The sequence below is a fragment of the Heliconius melpomene genome, chromosome 19 (assembly GCF_056956725.1).
Source record: "Heliconius melpomene rosina isolate 202511_hmr_F chromosome 19, ASM5695672v1, whole genome shotgun sequence".
NCBI lineage: Eukaryota > Metazoa > Arthropoda > Insecta > Lepidoptera > Nymphalidae > Heliconius > Heliconius melpomene.
Window position 1 is genome coordinate 1,172,018 of NC_140407.1, and position 20,226 is coordinate 1,192,243.

General features: G+C 32.1%; 1 protein-coding gene across 1 annotated transcript in view; it reads right to left on the minus strand.

Annotated features, from left to right (window-relative positions):
• Nucleotides 1-14,327, minus strand: part of LOC146528232 (octopamine receptor beta-1R-like) — a 58,886-nt gene extending 44,559 nt beyond the window's left edge. The window contains exon 1 of the mRNA XM_085202575.1: nt 14,190-14,327. The gene's annotated coding sequence lies outside the window, so the exon portion shown is untranslated. The remainder of the gene's footprint in view (nt 1-14,189) is intronic.
• Nucleotides 14,328-20,226: the final 5,899 nt, after the last annotated feature.

Sequence of the window (20,226 nt, forward strand, 5' to 3'; positions counted from 1 at the left end):
TCTGCCCCGTTACCAAAACGAAGAACGGAAATTTTAAATAATTCATTTCCCCCTAGTGGGAATCGAACCTCTCAGTCGCACACTTATTCCCCTGCGCCTTGACGGCAGTATATTCTATATGATATCTACAGAAATAGAAGATTTATTAGACGTTCAATCGCTCGCTCCAGTAATTACACAGCAGGTGCTTTAGCGGGTGATACGTATACTGTATATCTAAAGCTGTCACTTAGGAAACGTCTTGATTGAACATGGTTGCCCCAAACTTGAGAGATTGTCTGTTGAAAAGCGGAACTCAACGCCGCAACTTGCGTTCCCAGGCTGGGCAAAAAAAATATCAATAAAAATTCGATATAATGGAGGTATCATGAAGATTTAAAATCATAGTGCCTAACTTATCCCAGCTATAACAAGAAAGTATTATTTGTTTTTCGGCAGAAATTGGGAAGAGTATCTTAACACTAGGCTCTCTGCCGCCTACCATGATACATGCGGGATACAGCGTGAAGCTGAAAAAAAATCACCACATATATTATTTATACACTAAAATCCCTTATAAAACCGCTACAGCAATTCAACATTTATTTGACATTCAATCGCCCGCTTGTAATTACATAGCAGGTGCCTCGTGTCGTGCTTGATAATAAATATATGTATGGGGCGTACGTGGAGCTGTCACCTTAGAGACGTCTTGGGTATATTAATTGTAGACGATATATAGAGAATTTGTATGTCTATCCTTATTAATATTATTAGCCTGAAGAGATTGTCTGGTTAAACCCGCTAATCTCAGGGACTACTGTTTCTGACAGGAAATTTCTATCTGTATTTTTTTTGTAGCTTCACATTGTACTTTGTACTTAGCAATGTAGGCTGTCGGAACCTGGGAACTTACTGTTAAGACACTCCGCAATCCTTCAATTATGATACTTTCGATCCTCACTTTCCACCGAATTCTGAAAGCATTGAGTGTTGAGTGCCGAAACTCAACGCCCCGCTTTTGACTCGTTACCAGGGCGAGGAAATGAAAACATGAAATATTTGATTTTCTCGAGTGGGATTCAAACCTATAACCTGTCGCGTTTACAGTGGCATTCTTGTGCCCCTGCCACAACTGGCCTCTTATTTTTGATACCTATTAAAAATATATAAACAGCTTCACGCTGCATTCCGCACACAGCAGGGTAAGCAGAGGAAACATAGTGTTAAGACACTCCGTTCCCCAATTTCTGCCGCAATTTGGAGGCATTGCGTGTGGAGTGGCAGAAAAGAACGCCGCGCTTTGCCTCGACACCAGAGCGAAGAACTGGAAATATAAACGTAAATAAATATTTCACTTCCTCGAGTGGGGATCGAACCGTCGTATACCCGTTGCGTCTCGTCGCGTCTCTATAAATTATAATTATTTTTTAATCCACATATATAAAAACAAAAACATATATAAAATAAAGCGAATATTTTCAATAAATTTCAGTCAAAGTATACAAAATTAATTGCCCCTCGTTCGCGTTCTGAAAAATCCGCTATAACAAGCCGGTTCCTCATTCCTCATTTATGACGGCAAATACGTATGAATCTCATTAAATCACTAGGATACTCTGTAACCATCGACAGGTGCTCGAATGACCACCTCGTTATATCGGCCTTTAAAATTAATTATCGTTTTAAGGTCAGGTTAAGATTGTATGAAATGGGTCACAGGTTTGACCTTGTGTTGAATCTTTATTATTTTTTTAGCGCGGAGATAGCAGGACAGGTAGAGTTAACGTAGTGTTGAGACACTCTGTTCTCTACTTTCTGTACAATTGTGAAGTACTTGTATGTGTGTGTGCGGAGTTCAATGTGGCACTTGGTCTTGTTACCAGAGTGAATGGGAGTCAAAACCACAACCGTCGCGTTTACAGTTAAATACTATACACATAATATCTTTAAATTAGGTTTAATAAATATACTTTTGACATTTTTTTTCTAGGAGACATAATGCGGCGTTGATTTCTGCCTCTCTGGAAAAAATGTGAATTCAATTTTTAACTATGTTTACTTAAAATTTCATTTATGAAACAGAGTGCCTCCTGTCCAATTTCTTAAATAATAAAGCAACAGAGAAAACATCTTGAAATATTTAATACTGCGTAGGTACGGCAAATTGGGCATAGTTTGAGTTTCTTACTTATTCAAGATGAAATTTACTTTATCCGCAGCATCTTCTGACGTTACCTCCTTAATACTTTAGTGAACTTGTTTCATATATTTTTGTATTAGATTTTATATTTGTTTTTGCAAAGTATGCATATTTTTTAATAATTAATATTTTTCTACCAATTACATATTTTATTTTTTAGGCTCACGCTTTATCCCGTAGATATATAACAGAGTGAGCAGGAAGAACCTAGTGTTACGGAAATGAGAATAATTTAAAAATAATAATCATGGCCTCAGTTGATAACTGAACTCCTAATTCCAATATTAAATATTTCATTACCCCGAATAAATTACAATCGTCATATTTACAATTGCACGCTTGTTCCCTTGCGCCATGAAGGCCTAATATTTAATTAGACATTCAAATCAACAAAAATATTCAAACAATAATACTCTATATTCTCTTTACATACGTCTATCAACTTTAGCTGGATTATATACGTAATGTCCAAAATGACTATTCAGGTTCATTTTGCACCCAAAACCTGTATTTCAGAGACCCATTTCCTGAAACACTGTGTCCAGTAATAATCTGTTATTGTGAGTAAATGTATGCAAATGGTGGTTTACTGTGGGGGCGTTTGTGTTTTGTTATATGAGCAATTTATATAATGGTTATATATATTTTAGAATTGAGAAAATGATTACTAATTTACTTGATTGTGCATATGATAGTTGTGGGTTCAATTTTATTTTATTTGCGTGTTTTAAAATTAGGCGAAAAGTGAAGAAACGATTGTCTTAATTGTCACAGAATATTGGTTTTATTGAATTGAATTATAAATAAAACGAAAATAATTTTGCTTAGTAAACAAATATTATATAAAGTATAATAAGGTTCCTATTAAAAACTACATACTCTTATTACACATTTACATTCATTTACTAGAATTTTACAATTGTTCAAGCAAAATTTTCCACAAAGTTTTCAACTTGCAGTCGTAATTTCAAAAGTTCGTTCACAGACTTTCCAAAACTAGCGAAATTCTCGTAGTATACAGAATTTAAATAAGCTAATGATATTTATATAACCAGCTCAAGCACGTTAATAGATGAAAATCATATTTATTCTATACTAAGCGCTCTACATTCATATATATATTTTTTTAGAGAACGTATAAAAAATTTAACATAGCTGACCTGATCTTACTGCTTAGACAGTGTCTAGACAAAGTGCCTCTAGAGGCGCGAGTTCGAGTACGGGTGCGTTAAAATTTTTGTAAGTTTTCTAAATATATGTTTTCTATCCTTATTTTAGGAATCTAATCCACTACCATGCATGTTAGACGCTGTCTATCCAACATTATTTTTTTAAGAAATTCTTAAACTAAATATAAGAATATAAAAATAATAAGAAGAATATAAAAACTAAATATAACAAAACTATAAAACCAAGGAATGTAAATCTAAAAGAAATATCCACTAAAGATATTTATATACCAAAGTATTATAAGACAATATCATCATTTGTTAAAATTTTATTTCAACTGAAGGTAACAGAGTAACAAGACACTCCACTCTTGAATGGCGTAACTCAACTCCGAGAATTGATTATAATATTAATAAAAACAATATATCTAGAGAATGAAGTCTTAAATATAAGACATGATAGAACCCTTTCGCTTCATCAACTCTCATCAATCACTTCATACAAGTGTTGCGGTACTTCCGGGAGCACGTACAGTGCATATAAACTACGTTCAGTAACTCTGTATTTTTAAACTTCGATCGAGTTTCCTTCATAGAAGGTCCTTGTGAGAAATTTTTTGTTTATTTCTTTCATCAAGCGCTGGGTACGTTGAGGGAACCTGAGCACCTATTGCTAAGACTCTCCGTTCCCAATCAGACATTTCCGTTCCCCACTCTGGGGTATATGCGGGCGACAGAACGCGACAGACTGTGGATTCGATTCCCACTCGAGAATCGTTTCCATAATCCTGCTGAAAGTGGAGAATAGAGTGTCTAACACTAGATTAGAAGAACATCGTTAATCAGCGGCATGGCATTTAAACGTTAACGCGACAGTTGCGGGTTCGATTTCCAATCGGAGGAATGAAGTGTTTTCATTTCATGGCTGTGTTCTCGCAAAAAAACGTGGGCTTAAGTTACGCCACTCACCATGTAATTCTGAAAAATTCTGTGGAATGTGGAGAACTTAACACTAGGATTGCTCCGCTTGCCTAGTTCCATGTATGCGGGATACCACGTAAAGTCATAAAATTATATAATTATCAATTCTAATTACTCTAAGACTCAAAGTGACAATCAAACCCACGACCCATATAATTCAAATATATCCATCTAAAGCTTGTATTAAGCATTGTTGTTCTTGTACTAAGTATTAATTAGTGCGGTGCTCTTCTAAAGTATACATCAAGTAATTTTAATTAAGCGTACCTACCGATAAAAATTTAATTATGAAGTTGGTTAGCGCTAACTCCTCCAATTTACACCTAATGTTCCGAGTTCATATAAAATAGACGACACCTGCACGGTAGATTTATGACATTCCAAGTAGTTTTTCTTCCACCCTGTATCCCGCACACAACAGCCTTAAGCTTCGAAAGGGAACATGGAAATCTACCTCCGTTCCCTTCTTTCCGCCAATATCTGCGTGTTGAGTGGCATAACTCAAAGCCGCCCTTTACCTCGTCACCAGAGCAAGTAATTGAAAATATTAAATATTTCATTACCGCTAGTGAGAATTAAACCTACAATTTGTCGCATCTTTTTGTTTGGCGTATACATTACTACACTAACAATAACATTATATAAAGACACTCCATTCTCCACTTCACTTTTTATCAAATCCTTATAAAATACTCGTATATATGTATCATGTTTTTGTTATTTATTTTTTAATTCAGTCGTTAAAAGTTAAATAAGAAATTCACCAAAAGATCTACAAAAACATGAGTGGGCCCAAAACAATTCGTACACAATACCCACTTGACTTATTACCTTTCGAGTAAGACCTTAGAAAATGCTGTCTTGAAAATGTCAATCTTATAATGGGACGCCTTATATTTTCGTTTTACAAATACTGTATTAGATTTGTATATTTTTTTCTTTGAAGTATTAAATTGAGGTAAGAATTATTAATAGTCAAAGCAAGTTATTAGGATTCAAATTGTATTTGTATATATTTTTTTTTTCATATACTTCAAATTAATAATTATTGGCGTCTTTTTTTGTTATCCCTAATTAAAGCTTTTATCAGAAAACACTAAATTATGATTAGATTTTTTTCCCTCTGAGGATTTTTTCATCTCTATAATTTCCCCTGCATCGACACTAAGCTCCCCACTTTATTAATTTGCCATGCAATTTGAAAATAGCAAATATTTATTTCCCCCGAATACGAATCGAACCCAAAACCACGCACATTTCGCCAGGAGTACCTACAAATAAATTGTTAAAATATTTAACTCAGTACATATAATGAAATCTAGCTGTATGCATGAAAATACACCTTGAATTACCACATAATCACACGAGAGCAATACTCGTTAATCCATTTATCATCATTACTATTGTTTTATTATTGCCTAAATATTTGCTCGCCATTGTCTTTTACACTGTTTATTAAGGCATGTGTGATATAATAAAACCATATGATATAAGTTACTTCCTGTGATTTTGTCTGCTCAGATTTCAAAAGAAAATTAAATATTTAATATTTTTTTATATTCGCTCTGGTAAGGAGGCAATTCGCGGCGTTGAGTTCTGCCATTCGATACACAATGTCTTCAGAATTCTGAGAAAAGTAAGCACTAGTACTGCACTTACGGGATAACGCGTGAAATTAAAAAGATAAACTGTCTTTAAACTCATTTACTAAGCTAAAAAGAAGTAGACGATATTTGAAATAACCTTACTTACAGGAAGCAATAATTATTAATTAGCCTTTTCTACTACGTTGCTAGATATAGAAACTTTATGGCCAAAAGCACTTTTGACTAAAACTAGCTAAAACTCCTTTGACTATTTACGAAGTTGGACCGCAACATATATAATTATTCGTATGTACGAGTATACTGTTAACTAGAATTACGCCTGTTTACTTAAGAAATGCTTAGCTCTGGTGATACGTGACTATAGACGCGTTATCTTAATCAAATATTAAGGATGTAAAATATTATTATACTATGTAGAGACTTACTACCTTAACATAGTTCTAATACTGAAAACATTTTACAGATCTATAATTATTATGATTTAAGAAACTCTTTATTTGTAACATATTTCATAACTGTAAGTTCATAGAAAGTACATATATTGTATATATATATATATATTATATAGTACATATATATTGCGTTGACTTAGAAACTTGACTCTTGCTGTGCTCCAAAGTATGCTATTAACTTCAGCGTCATTAAAATACGCGATTTCAAGTTAAATAGTCGGACAGACGGACAACAAAGTTAGACCTATAAAGTTTTCCCTTATGAGATATATAACTTAAAAATAATAAATATTTTTTTAAATTTCTAAACATATTATTTATTTGGAAGAATAGATAACATAGAAATAATATTAAACGATGTACGGAAAATATAAAATATAGTAGTATAATATAAAATTTCCAGGAAAAATTCGTATTTCCTCAGTATAATATCTTGGTAAGCCTTACGTTATAATCACTCTAGTATTATGAGTATAAGCTGGGCATTATTGCTCTTTGTAGCTAACGTTGCTGTGCGTTTCAAGCGTTAAATTTCTGTTATAAATTTTATACTGAAAAATCTGATACTTTACTTTATAAAAATGCTTGCCTTATTTTAATTCTGCTCTAGTGACAAGACAATATATTTTTTCTTTTTTTCTATTACTTTTAATTCAAATTTTAAAAAAACTATATTTTTGTGATATATTTTATTTGATTTTATTATCTTCTAACAACTCTCATTGCTTACTATTCAGATAAAGTCTAGTAATAATATACTTCGTACTTCACCAACCCCGATACCCAAATTTGAATATAGCGTATTAATTGGAGGAACTCAACGCCGCACGATTGCCCATAATAAATGTCTAAAATACTTGCATTATTCTTAAATCGATCACACGACCTTTAAGTCATATGTTATCATTGTCTCAACTGAAAGTATTTATAAGCTCTGACATATCTAGAAGTTATAAAAATAATCTAAAATACTTTTACTGCGAGAAATCACGTAGCTATAATGGACATTCGTTGTAGTTCGTAATTATCAAAAATGAGGGCGATAATGACTATAAATATTAACAAATATATCATTTTTATGTTTTTCTTTGAGTTTTTACCAAAATAACAAACATATTCCTATTTTGCGATAATATAAATTTTTAAATAATGCATAAAAAACATACTAAATTAATACATTAAACGAATAATTGTGGAACGGAAGTGTTTTAATGGGAACGGAGTGTCTTAACTCCAGGTTATGTCCGGAATACAGTGTAAAAAGCTAAAAAAAAATTAATAGCACGAACATTATCACATGTATGAGAATATACACTTTCGTGTATATCAACATGTTGCTATGGCAACGCGTATCAATTAGTGCTCTAGTATAAACAATTACTTCTACAAATAGAAATAAATTAAGAATCATATATTTTGACATTATTTATATAGAAACAGAGATTTTAATCAAAAACGTGAGGAAGTGGGTAGAACAGAGATGAATAGTTGATTCACAAAGCTCGGTGCCGTCTATTAGCTCATTGCTGCCGGATATTGCTCTATTGTGATGCATAGAAAATGTCATCGCCATTTTGCCTTAGTGCTAATTTGCTGGTGGACTTTAAGAACTAAAATATGTATTATTAATTTCAATTTTATTGTAGGTTTTTTCTGGATGTAATGTCAATCCATCGTTCGAATGTATATTTAATGTTTGGAGGCATTATTGGTTTATTTTTTGACTTTGACTTTGAACTAAGTATTTAAATTTTCTTTCTCTGGTAATGCACGGCACGGGTTCTGCCTCTCAAATCGCAATTCCGTCAAAAGTGGGAAAGGGGAGCGTCATTAAGAATGCAGTACCTTAACACTAGGTTCCCAAATATCCTCTGCCCACTCTGCTACGCGCGTCAAGCTGAGAAGATATTCTTTCATACGTAATAACATTACTCTACAATATCCAAATATAACAATATCATCAGTAAATATATTGTATTATGAGAGAAGTTTTCTCAAGCGAGCTCATAATTCACGCGTTACCAATGATTGATGGACGATGGCAGCTGACCGGTAATCGATCTGTGTGAACACTCGCTAGCTTACCTTGGAGCCTGGCTTTATGAATTATAAGTTTTAATGTGAATTTGGTAAGTTGTACTTGAAAATTGACTGTAAACCTCGAAGTTAATGGTGAAAAAAAATGTTTTTCCTAGATTATTTATTTGCTTAATATCTTGGCTCATCTAGAACTATGATTAATTCATTCCTCTGGTAAGAAAACAAAGCGCCGCGCGGCGTTGAATTCCGCCACTCAACATGCAATGCCTCCAGAATTTGACGAAGAGTGGGGAACGGAAATGTCTTAATCGGAACGAATTGTCTTAACGATAAATATAAATCCTCAGGTTTCCTCTGCCTACCATGCTATGTGAGGGATACAAGATGAAGCTAAAAAAAACGCAATGTATCAATACTGGAAGTGAAACTAATTTATTCCCCAACGGGAATTGAACCTGCAACCGTTGTGCTTGCACACGCCGTAAACATGCGCTACGACAGCTGTAAAATTATACTACCTTTTATAATTCAAGTGTTCTCCGAGCCCATAGCATGAGCGTACAGTTACTACTGATTCAATAACATATAATTACAAAATATAAAATTATTAGGCAGAAGTTGGTTTGGTTGATCGCGCTAATGTCAGGAAGTACTGATTCAAATTCGGAAAATATTTTTGTTTTAAATGCTTCATTTATCGAGGGAGGCTATATTACTTTCAATCATAGAGACGAAGCCGCAGATATTAACTAGTTTTTTTGTAAAAACTAATGACGTTATATATTTTTTTCTATTGTTCTGATCTTTTGACCTTTTCAAAAGAAAATTACACGCAACCAACTAGTATGCAAAGGGACGGGAATAGAAGAATTAACGTCCGGCTTTTAGAATGAAATGTTTGCCTTTTATCCCAAGTTCCTGTTTCAGAGAGGTTAAAGAAAAGATCGAGGTAAAGTATCTATAATTTGTGTTAAGATTATATCTATATATATAAAATCGAAAGGTCACTCACTCATCACGAAATCTCAGAAACTACATGTGCTAGGAATCTCAAATTTTGCATAGGAGTTACTTATAGGAGGTAGGTGCTCGCTAAGACGGGAATTTGCAATATTCGACTTCTAAGGGGTTGTTTTTGGGGTCGAAAGTTTGTATGAAACTTCGTTACTACAAATGCTACGAGTCTCAAATTTTGCATAACGTCACTAAGACGCAGTCATGGAGACAGAAATTAATAATAACATAGTTCACGCGGGTGAAACCGCGAGCGGGCCGCTAGTACATAATATATGCTTTATGTATACTTGAAAATGCCATTAAAGCTATTAGGGCGCAGTGGGTCTGTCAACGCGGTAGTTGCAGAATCGATTACATGCTTTGGATTGTAACAGAATAAGCCGTGAAAATAAATATAATAAATATTAATAAGCTTGTTTTTTTTTATAGTGCAAAGTAGAGAACCATTTTTCTTCTTCTTTTTCGTTGCCAGGGTGTGCCTTCCAACTCACTCTACTCCATTTTTCGATATTCATCATAATACGAGTGAATGAATTATTGTTGTTTAACCGCTGTAGTAAGAGTAAGTTCGACGTTAAATTAACACTAAGTTTAATACAACGTAAAGCTAAAAAAAATTGAATTCAGATATATTTATTTGCCTCAATTAGTACAAGTACAAGCAATATAAACACATCCACTCTATAGTTTCATGTTTAAGTCCAATTTTACAGTGTATTTCGATTTCGTGTGGAGCACCTCACCTTGTCAATCAGCTTGATAAACCTCAGCTAATACACCTACTTTAGATGGACATATTCGAAATCGACAAATGAAAAACATTTACTCAGGGAATTTGACAATTTGATTTGAAATTTCTATAAAAAAACTATTATAAAAAATATAGCGTCTGACTGTAAACTCGACGGTCGTGGGTTCGATTCTTGGGGAAAAAGTCGCAGCGTTAAGTTCTTCCACTCAACACGCAAAATCTCAAAAGAAGGAGAATGGGAGAACGGATTGTCTTCAGAGGTTTCCTATATTTACTCTGCTATATGCGGGATACATAAACTAAACAAGAAAGAAAAAGACAGACTTTTTACAAATTTTCATAATTTTTACTTTCATTATTGTCTCAGTAATATATAGGTTTAGAATTACATTGCAAAAACATGGTGCTGAGAACATTTGTATTCAGTTTTTGCTTTATTCTAGCGTAACTTGATTAATAGCTTTCTTGCATCACCTCTTATTTGATAGATGTACCTATTAAGACTACTAGTTTTGTTCTCTGATTTTGTTTAAACATTAATTGTAAAAAAGCATAGCATATACATATGTAGATAGCTCTAATAGTAACGTAGGTAAGAAGAAAATTTAAGTCATTACATCCGATTTTTTTTTCTTTACTCTGAATTCCGCATACTGCAATGTGGAGAAAGGGAACCTAGTTTTAAGACACCCCGTTCCTCATTTTCCAATTTGTCACAAATCGAACCCACAAAGTCACGTTTTTAGTCAATTGCTGTACCGCTGTGCCACGATGTCCTACATAGTGCATGCATTCAAAACTACTCAACAACAACAAAACAACAAAAATAAAATATTTGAACGACAATAAAAAAAACTACAAATCAACTAACATAAACAAAAATCAAACTTAAAACTACCGTCATAATAAATAGTGAGCACCAGTCGTTGACAACATGAATGTAGCGTCTGCTTAATGGATCTCCTGGGGATGCTATTCATTTAAAAGTCAAGTCACAAGAGTGACACCGAAATAAATAGTTTTGTGGAGTCGCTTTTGTACTGGAAATGATCTATGACGACTCATTTAGGACGACGACTCCGACAATAAGTATTACTTGTATACTAAATATTGGTAGAAAAAGGTCTACTTAGAAAACATTACATTTTAAATTTTTATTAGGATTATATACGATAAAAAATCGAAATCTTTATTCGTCAGATTAATGTTTTAATTGCTATAATTTAAAAAAAAACGGTTTAGATATATTCAATACGAAACAATAACTAAATTAGAAAATTAAAAATTTGATAATATTTTTTTATTAATTATGTAATAGCATCAAAATTATATTGAAACGATGTATGTGAATTACGCTCATATATAATGGATGCTTAATTACGCCCATTCAACATTTTATGCATAAAATATATCGAATTAGACTGCAAATTGAGTTGTATATTTTCACGTTTTAAATATTAAAAATGAATTTTATAGGGTTCCGTACCTCAAAAGCACAAAACGGAACCCTTATAAGTTCACTTTGTTGTCCACCTGTCCGTCTGTCAAGATCACTTATTTCGAAATTACGTAGAAGTATCAAGCTGAAATTAATATCAATTATTCAAATATTCGGTTCCTTAGAGCACAACAAAAAAAAAAATTCCATTTCCGTGTCCGTGTCCACCTAAGCAAGGAAATGTAAAGTAAATTAATAAACTAAAAAAAATGAACAATTAGAACTCTACAATCTTTTACCATCTCCAAAAAAAATCTCACTCAACTTTGAATCCTTTAAAAAGATTGCATAATTAAATTCTAATCCCAATGTTTAATCAAAAATTCAAATAAACTCTACTTTTACCAGAACCTTCATCAGAATTGTTATTTTTATGACTCCTTTAACTAACGTAACGAGGGTTTATTTCTTATAAGACTTTTTATTTAATTTAAGCTTTGAGGATCAGTGATATAAAAAGTCTAGACAGGATTTGCAATTTCTGTCCAATTTTAAGGATATCATAAATTGAAGACAATCGTGGCGACTGTAAACGTGACGTTTGTGGGTTCGATTCCCACTCGGGAGAATGAAATTTTTCCCTAAAAACTTTTGCCCTAATAACGAGGACAAGCGCGGCGTTAAATTCCGACTCTCAACACGCAATATCTCCAGACTTCCACAGAAAGTGGGGAACGGAAATGTCTTATAAAGATATTGGAATGTTTTAACATTAATTTTTCTCTGCCTAATCTGCTCTGTGTGCGGGATACAGCGTGAAGCAGTGAAACAACGTTTGACTGTAAAAACGATGGTTGTGAGATCGATGTTCCCTCATTGCCTTATGCAATCATTATTGCACGCACAAACACAACTTGTCTCATACTATCTTTATAAAAACAAGTAATAACAAGTGTTTAACACCAACGAGGCTACCGCGTAAATCTCAATGAATGTTTTATGAAGACACACAGCCCGCCGCGCCGGTGCACGGTGTTGCAAAGAAACGAGGTCCATTATGTGTTATTAGTTTATGAAAGCATACTTGCCTCTTGTAACTTTTATAAGAGTTACTATACATGTACCCAAGGCACAGTGCTGTTGTATAATAACATTGTTTATAATATCGTAAGTTCAAATTTAGAGGAAAAAAATGATATTTCCGCTTGGAAGAGGTTAATTTTATAGAACCATAGTTGAATTTGTATCAAAAATAATATTTAAGGTTCTGTTTATCCCTATTTTAAAAACACAACTAGTTTTTACATTTTGTTAAACACCAACGAGTGTTTTCTTCCTATTATCTAATGTAGATAATTATCTTTTTTAAAAACTTTAAAATTGTTATCTGCTTTGACAGATCATATTTCCGTAAGCCTGTCATCAAATTTTACTGAGTCAGGTTTTGTCATCAGTTTTTTTTACTAACAAATAACTAAAAAATAAATATTTTTTTACGAAATATATCTGAAAATTTATCTGAAGTTATTTATTTATGGTAAGAAAAACTTTATAAAAGTAAATTATACTCTATAGGTAACTTTGATAATATCTCGACTGTGTCGATATTTTAGTCCCAAGAAATTGAAAAAGTTAATTAACGTAGCTAACACACAATTAAATACAAAAAATTCTAACATAAAAATATTTCATTTTCTATTTCTGAATTAAAAAACAGTATACCATATTTTAGAAAACATAAAAATGTTAATAAGAGGTCCGGGTTCGAGTCCGATTATGTTAAAAATATTATATATATTTTTGATAATATTCTTTCGTATTGAATAAAATATTAAATATGTTAAACATACAGAATACAATCCCAAACATCTTTATATAGAATGTAATTTCTACGCATATACCTATCATAAAAGGGTCAACTCCTTTTTCTAATTATAAACTTAACGATAATAACAAGTGGATCACGTGCCTACAATAAATACAAAAATAGTTAAAATGCAATCCATCTTCAGGCTGTATCCCGCACCTAGCAGGGTAGGCAGAGGGAGCCTAAGAAAGGGAGGAATGTTAAAACACTCCGCTTCTACTGTCCGCCGAATTCTGGAGGATTTGCGTGTTGAGTGGCGGAATTCAAGGCGACGCTTTGCATCAACCCTAGAGCGACGAAATGAAAATATTAAATATTCTATTTCCTCGAGTGGGAACCAAACCTAAAACTTGTCGCGTTTACGGTAGTCACGCGCTTGTGCTTTCACGCTTTATGAAACTGCGACTGATGTTATGGGATGTTTAATTAAAAATAAGCATATTTTATTCATTAATTTATGATGAAGTTATATTTTAACAAATATTTTTTATTATAAATAAATTGCGTGATATGCGTGTTTAAAAGCATTTTTATATATCCTATATTTTTAATTTCATAACAAAACGAAATTCAAAAATTATCAAGTATATACAATTATTTATATTGTAATTTTATTAACAGGTAAATATAATTCAAAATTTTACGTCTTATACATAAATAATAAAAAAAAACAAAAACATCTTACCGTAAAAAACTTATAATCCAATACCTCAGTCAACAAATTTAGTTTTTAAAATTAAAAAAGAAACACCAACTGTCACTGTCACAATACATTCGTTCGCGGCAAAGCACTTTGTTTTCCAAATAAGCACGTGTGAGCTCCAAAGATGGTGGAAAGCGACTGGCTGTCTGCCGCAACTTGCGCAGGTTCACTAGATTTAATGCAGTAAGGTTAAAATATTTTAAATTATTACATGTTAATAATTAAATATTAATAATATAGTTTAATTTAAATTATTCATTGACAAAATAAAATGTGTAAATTATTCCTTTAAAAATAAATTGCAATTGCGTAATGGATTATCTTCAAATCTTATTAATATGAAGAATAACATGTAGAAATCAAACGCAATTTTTTATTTTCACGCAGCTACTACGTCATAGCATGGTTGGCAGTAGGGTCTAGAAACCTAGTGTTAGACACTCCGTTCCCCACGCATCGATCAATTTTCGAGATGTTGCTTGTACAGTAGCGATAGTTAAGTAATTTATTATCTCTCCTTTTATATAAAAACATAAATTTTAGTTAGTGCTAAAATATGGTCCATACTGAGGCCTGTAAACGCGAAATTCCCATTCGATAAGATAAAAAACTAAATATTTTAATTTCCTCGCTCTGGTAACGAGGTAAAGCGCGGCGTTGAATTTCTACTTCCGCCACTCAACACGCAATACCTCCAGAATTGCTCAAAAAGTGGAGAACGGTAGTTTCTTAACATAACGTTTCCAAGTTCCCTATGCTATGTTCGGGATACAGAGTGAAACTCAAAAAATAAGAATGATATAATGTTTTGTTAAGCCGTACGTAAACACAGCGCTCTCTTATCTCTCAAAGTAGATTAGAGGAAAAATAAACATTGAATCATAAGGTTTAAACGTATATTCTATGCTGCATACATGTAACAAAAATTAATTGTATTTGATTCTATACAAAGGGTTGAGTTTTGTAAAAAATATCATTATTATATATTTTTTTTAAGTTCCTTTCTCTGGTATGGAAGCAAAGCGTAGCATTGAGTTTCGCCTCTTAAAACGCAATTACTCAAAAATTCTGCGGAAAGTGGGGAATGGAAGTGTCTTAACACTAGGTACCCAGGTTCCCAGGTTCCACAGCGTGAACTTACAAAAATATATTGTTCGTATTTTATAAATGCGATTATTATCGCTAAGAAAATTTAAATATAAAAATCGCTGTGTAATGGGAAAGTGAAAAATGTGACACTAATGGTATGAGAGATAATAAATTAAGCACATAAAGATCTTCTTATATTGATATTACACAAATATATTGCGTTGAATTTTACGCTTACTACGGAATATACGAGTATTTATTTATTTTTAACATGTTAAAGTAATATTCAGGATAGATATATATTTTTTGGGGAGCGTATAACTTTTTAGGCTTAGTGGAATCGAACCCGCGCTAGCCATATCGGACTAAACGGTTTCCAGGAGGCGCGGGTTTGAGTCCCGATACGTTGGAATTAAAAAAAAACACGGCCGCTCTTCGTGTAACACCAGAGCAGCTATAAGTGCGTTGCCGATCTCTAAGATAAGAGTAATCGTAATAACAGTATCTCTAAGGTGGAGATGGATGGACGCGCTTTTTGAAGGTACCCAGGTTGTATCGACCTGGAAAGAATGCCTCCAGAATTCGGCGGAAAGTGGGGAGAGGAGTGTCTTAATACTAGACTCCTTTTGCCTAGCTGAAAAAAAAAATGTTTTTAGGGAGAGAAATCCATTATAGAATAAGAATTTAATAGTAGCCTTTATAAAATAGCTACTTTGCAAGACTGCAAATGCAAGCAACGTTCTTTACTATGAACAAAAGACGCATTTTAATATTATTAAAATAGTCTTGATAAGAATAAATAGTTTGCTTATGAAAAAATTTCTAAAAAAGTATCTTGTATTTATTTATATTTTAGATTATATTTTTGAGATCGGCCTAGCGTAGTGTAATAGAGCATGACTGTAAATTGTTTGTTGTGGATTCAATCCCCAACCAGGGCAAAAAACTATATTTATTTCTCCCTTGTGGTAAGACATAGTGACATCCACCATTCAAAATGCAATGTCTCAAATTCTTGAGGAACTTGCGGAAACGGAAGTGTATTAAAGGGAAGAGAGTGTTTTAATACTAAGTTTCTAGATTCCTTCTACTTACCTTACTATATCTGGGATGGAGCGTAATGCTTATTTTTTTTAATATTAATAATAATTTGTACACTTGTTACTTCGTTTATTCAGTTCTACATGGTTTAAATGTCGACGACATTTTGCTACGACTTGCTACGAATGCCTACGCGAAGTTATAACTTTATCCCTTCTAGGTTAGTTGTTTTTCTAAGTTGACGCTTACCACATAAAGCAGGATAGGCCTCTGCCTATCCTGCCTATAGGTTCCCTCTGGAACCTAGTGTTAAGATACTCTGTTTCCACCCAAGGTTCGAGTAAATGCTTACACAGTGGCGGAACTCAACGCCGCGCTTTGTCTATTAAATGAGGGAAAAGGAAATAATTTAAATTTAATTTTTACATATATACGAGCATAGACAAATAACATTGTATTTAAAGTACGAATCTCTTAAAGCAAGCAATTTGTTTTTTTAGTGAATTCTTCATTCCCCATTTCCTGCAATTCCATACAAAATTCCAATAATTTCCTTGCAACACAACTACACTTTACTTAAGTAAGATTTATTAGCAAAGAGACTAATTATCTAATAACTACAACCGCATAGTGGTGCAGCGTGCTGCCAAGAAAGAGCCAACTTATGTAACCACCGATATTGAGAGTGCTTCGCCGTTCTGCTTCACTACAATCGATGTGGATGATTAGATCTAACTCGTGTATGTTTGTTTTGTTAACTTTATGTTCGGCTTAGAGTCTAAACTTGCAAACAGCGTATTAGACAAATTATTAAGAGAGACAAAAAACATTTTTACCATAGTAATTTAGAACATATATGTAATATCAGAAGGTTTTTACAATTTCAAAATTTGGTAACTATTATTAGCCTTTAGCTAATAACTTTTAAATGTTATAATTAAACTTAACTCGATGCTCAAGTATTTATTTAAATTTCCTCGCTCTGCTTTGAAGACAAAGCATGTCGTTGAATTAAGACATTTAACATCCAATATCTCGAAATTTGGTCGAAAAGTGCGAATTCGATCCCAGAACCACAATCACAAATAGCCACTGCACTACATACATTACATATATGGGTCATAATCAGAAAAGTGGACATTTTCGTATTCGTAACGTAACTGATAAGTAACAACACTGATAATGTTTGTTACGAAACTGATGTCATAAGGCATTATACACAACAAAATAAGAATATTATATAAATAAAATTCGAGACACAGATTAAAATTTTAAAGATTCAATCGTTGAATTAACAGATTATAAATGTAAGAAAACATAACAAATTGACAATATTAACGATATAATAATGCTAGTTCGTAACGTTATAAACTTATATTTCTAGTTAGAGATCACAAAGTTAATGATAAAATTAAATCCACTTTAAAATATACCAAAATTTGAGTCGTTATCACGGGAATTAAGTGTAATTCTTTGTAGGTGTTTATTCCGCATATCTTCATATTTAATAGGATTGGTCTGTTTAAAACGTTCTCTATATCTTTATTGTCTTTCAGCAGCAGATATAGGAGCCATGACGCTTACTGAAAATAAAAAAATATGTATCAATAGGTATTTAATAACATTTTATGTTCATTGTTTAGATCACTTTAACTTTAACTTTAACAACGCTAGTACAGAACGTATTTTTTTTTAAATTAAAGCCTCACCCGCTTGAGCTACATATTTATTAATTGACTATCTCCAGAGAAAAAAAATAGTAAGTACAAAATCACAACTAATTTCAGGAAGAATAAAAATATGTTTTTAACTAAATCGGTTAAGCCGTTTCTGAGATAAGCGTGCACAAATACATTAGACAAACAAGCAAACAGGCAAAAAACTTAAAAATCATTATTTTTGGTTACTTTACGTTATCAAAAGTCACCAATTGTTTTTTTTCATATTCCAGCAATTTTTTTTTATATTAATATCTTCCGATGGTAACGTAATTATGAACTAGGCTTCATTTTTTCTCAGTTTCGTTACGTAACGAAATATAACAAAATTGAGAATGAAGTCTGAGAAATTCTAACATTTTTAAATATTTGATCATAAGCCACGTGTTGCATGTGCAAGCACTGAAGTTCTTTTTTGAGATTTTGTAAAAAGAAGCAAATAACATAAACAAGAAAACGAAATTATATAATACTTACCAAAATAAAAGCCGTTTATAACCCTGAGATGTAATTTCACGCATTCCCTCTAAAACATTTGAACCCCTCAACTGCTGCGAGAACATTACTGGTTATAGCTACGACAGCATTGACTTTTAGAATTATGGTGCCAACACAAAAAATAATATTAAACACCATCCAAAATAATTGCATTCATATTTTAATTGTACGTTACTAGCCCTGAGTAACAAAAAGACAATATTTTGGGACAAATTTACTTAATTCATATTTATTATTTATTAAATAATGTATCAATAAAAGTAGTTCTATTTAATATTATGCATAAAGTAAAGTAATATAAACATATCTGAAATCAAATAAAACCATAAATATTCGTAACAAATCAATTTTTAAAAAGTAAAGTGGTGAATGGGACACGAAAAATTGTATGGAAGCATTTTGAAAAGTTTTTTGCAACTAACAAAAAATACTATTATTAGCCATAATACATTTAAAATATTACAAAAATCTTTAAGTTAATAAGTAAATTTATCTTAAATGGCAAAATATTTAAATTATCTTTAAAATTGTATTTTTAAAACGCATTCAAAGTAGCGGGACAAGAAAAGACACAAAATGTACACTTTTTCTGATTATGACCCATATATGTGTTAAACATGTAAAATGACATAACATATAATAGTAGTAAGTGAACGAGAACGCGCTCTCCGTACTGCACCTGCTCGTATAATTCAAGAGCGTAATCTGAATTTCAAAGTGGTAAGTGCTAGCTCAATCAAACTGCGTCGCAGGGACATACCGTACTATTATTAATATAATTGAATATGGTATAAATTAATAATAATACGTCGTTTTTTGGGCGAATATGAACATGCACACTTTTCGTGTGAAATAAATGTCTGTAATATAAATATAAATTTCCTTTCTACAGTTTTTTTTTGCCAAATTTCATATGTATAAGACTACACAAAATACCCTATAGATTTTGATTACGTGGTTTGCATACACCCGTACAAATACATACAAATATACGTTTGTAGTTCATTTCATACAAAATGAGTGCATACTCACAACTTATAAACAACGGTACAATTTCAAAATAACCTCGGGCGAAACATCAGCAAAAATAAACAACTTGTTATATTTTTTTATATTTCAGTTTATTTTATACAAAAAAAAGATGCGAGATAAATGATTTTTTTTTAAAACAAAATAATTGAAACGTTACGTAGGTCACGCAATGTTTATCTTCCATTTCGTCGACAACACCTCTTTGATGAATTATAAACAAGAATTCTTAGAAATATTCCCATCTTTATTTCGTTTTAAAAATCTTTATTAATTTTATATAAAAAAAGTATATTAAATTTAAAAGCTTTTGGTAATATTTCAAATATTAAATGTTATTTTCAAACGTTGTATTTACTTTTTATTTAGATTTAATTGGTGTTGAAGTAAATATTGACCAACTTTTCTCAATCAATTTTCCGTCTAATTTCTAGATATAACTAATATTTCTGTTTGTTTCCCTAATAAAATATAAATAAATAAATAACGTTGAATGGTAGAGCTTAACTCCGTGGAAATGCAAAAAAATCAAAGATAATAATATCCCTAATGAAATCGAACCCACAACCATCGCATTTACAGTTAGAAGCTAACCCACTGCCCCACTCCGTTTATTGGATGAATTCAATTGATGTTGAATTAAA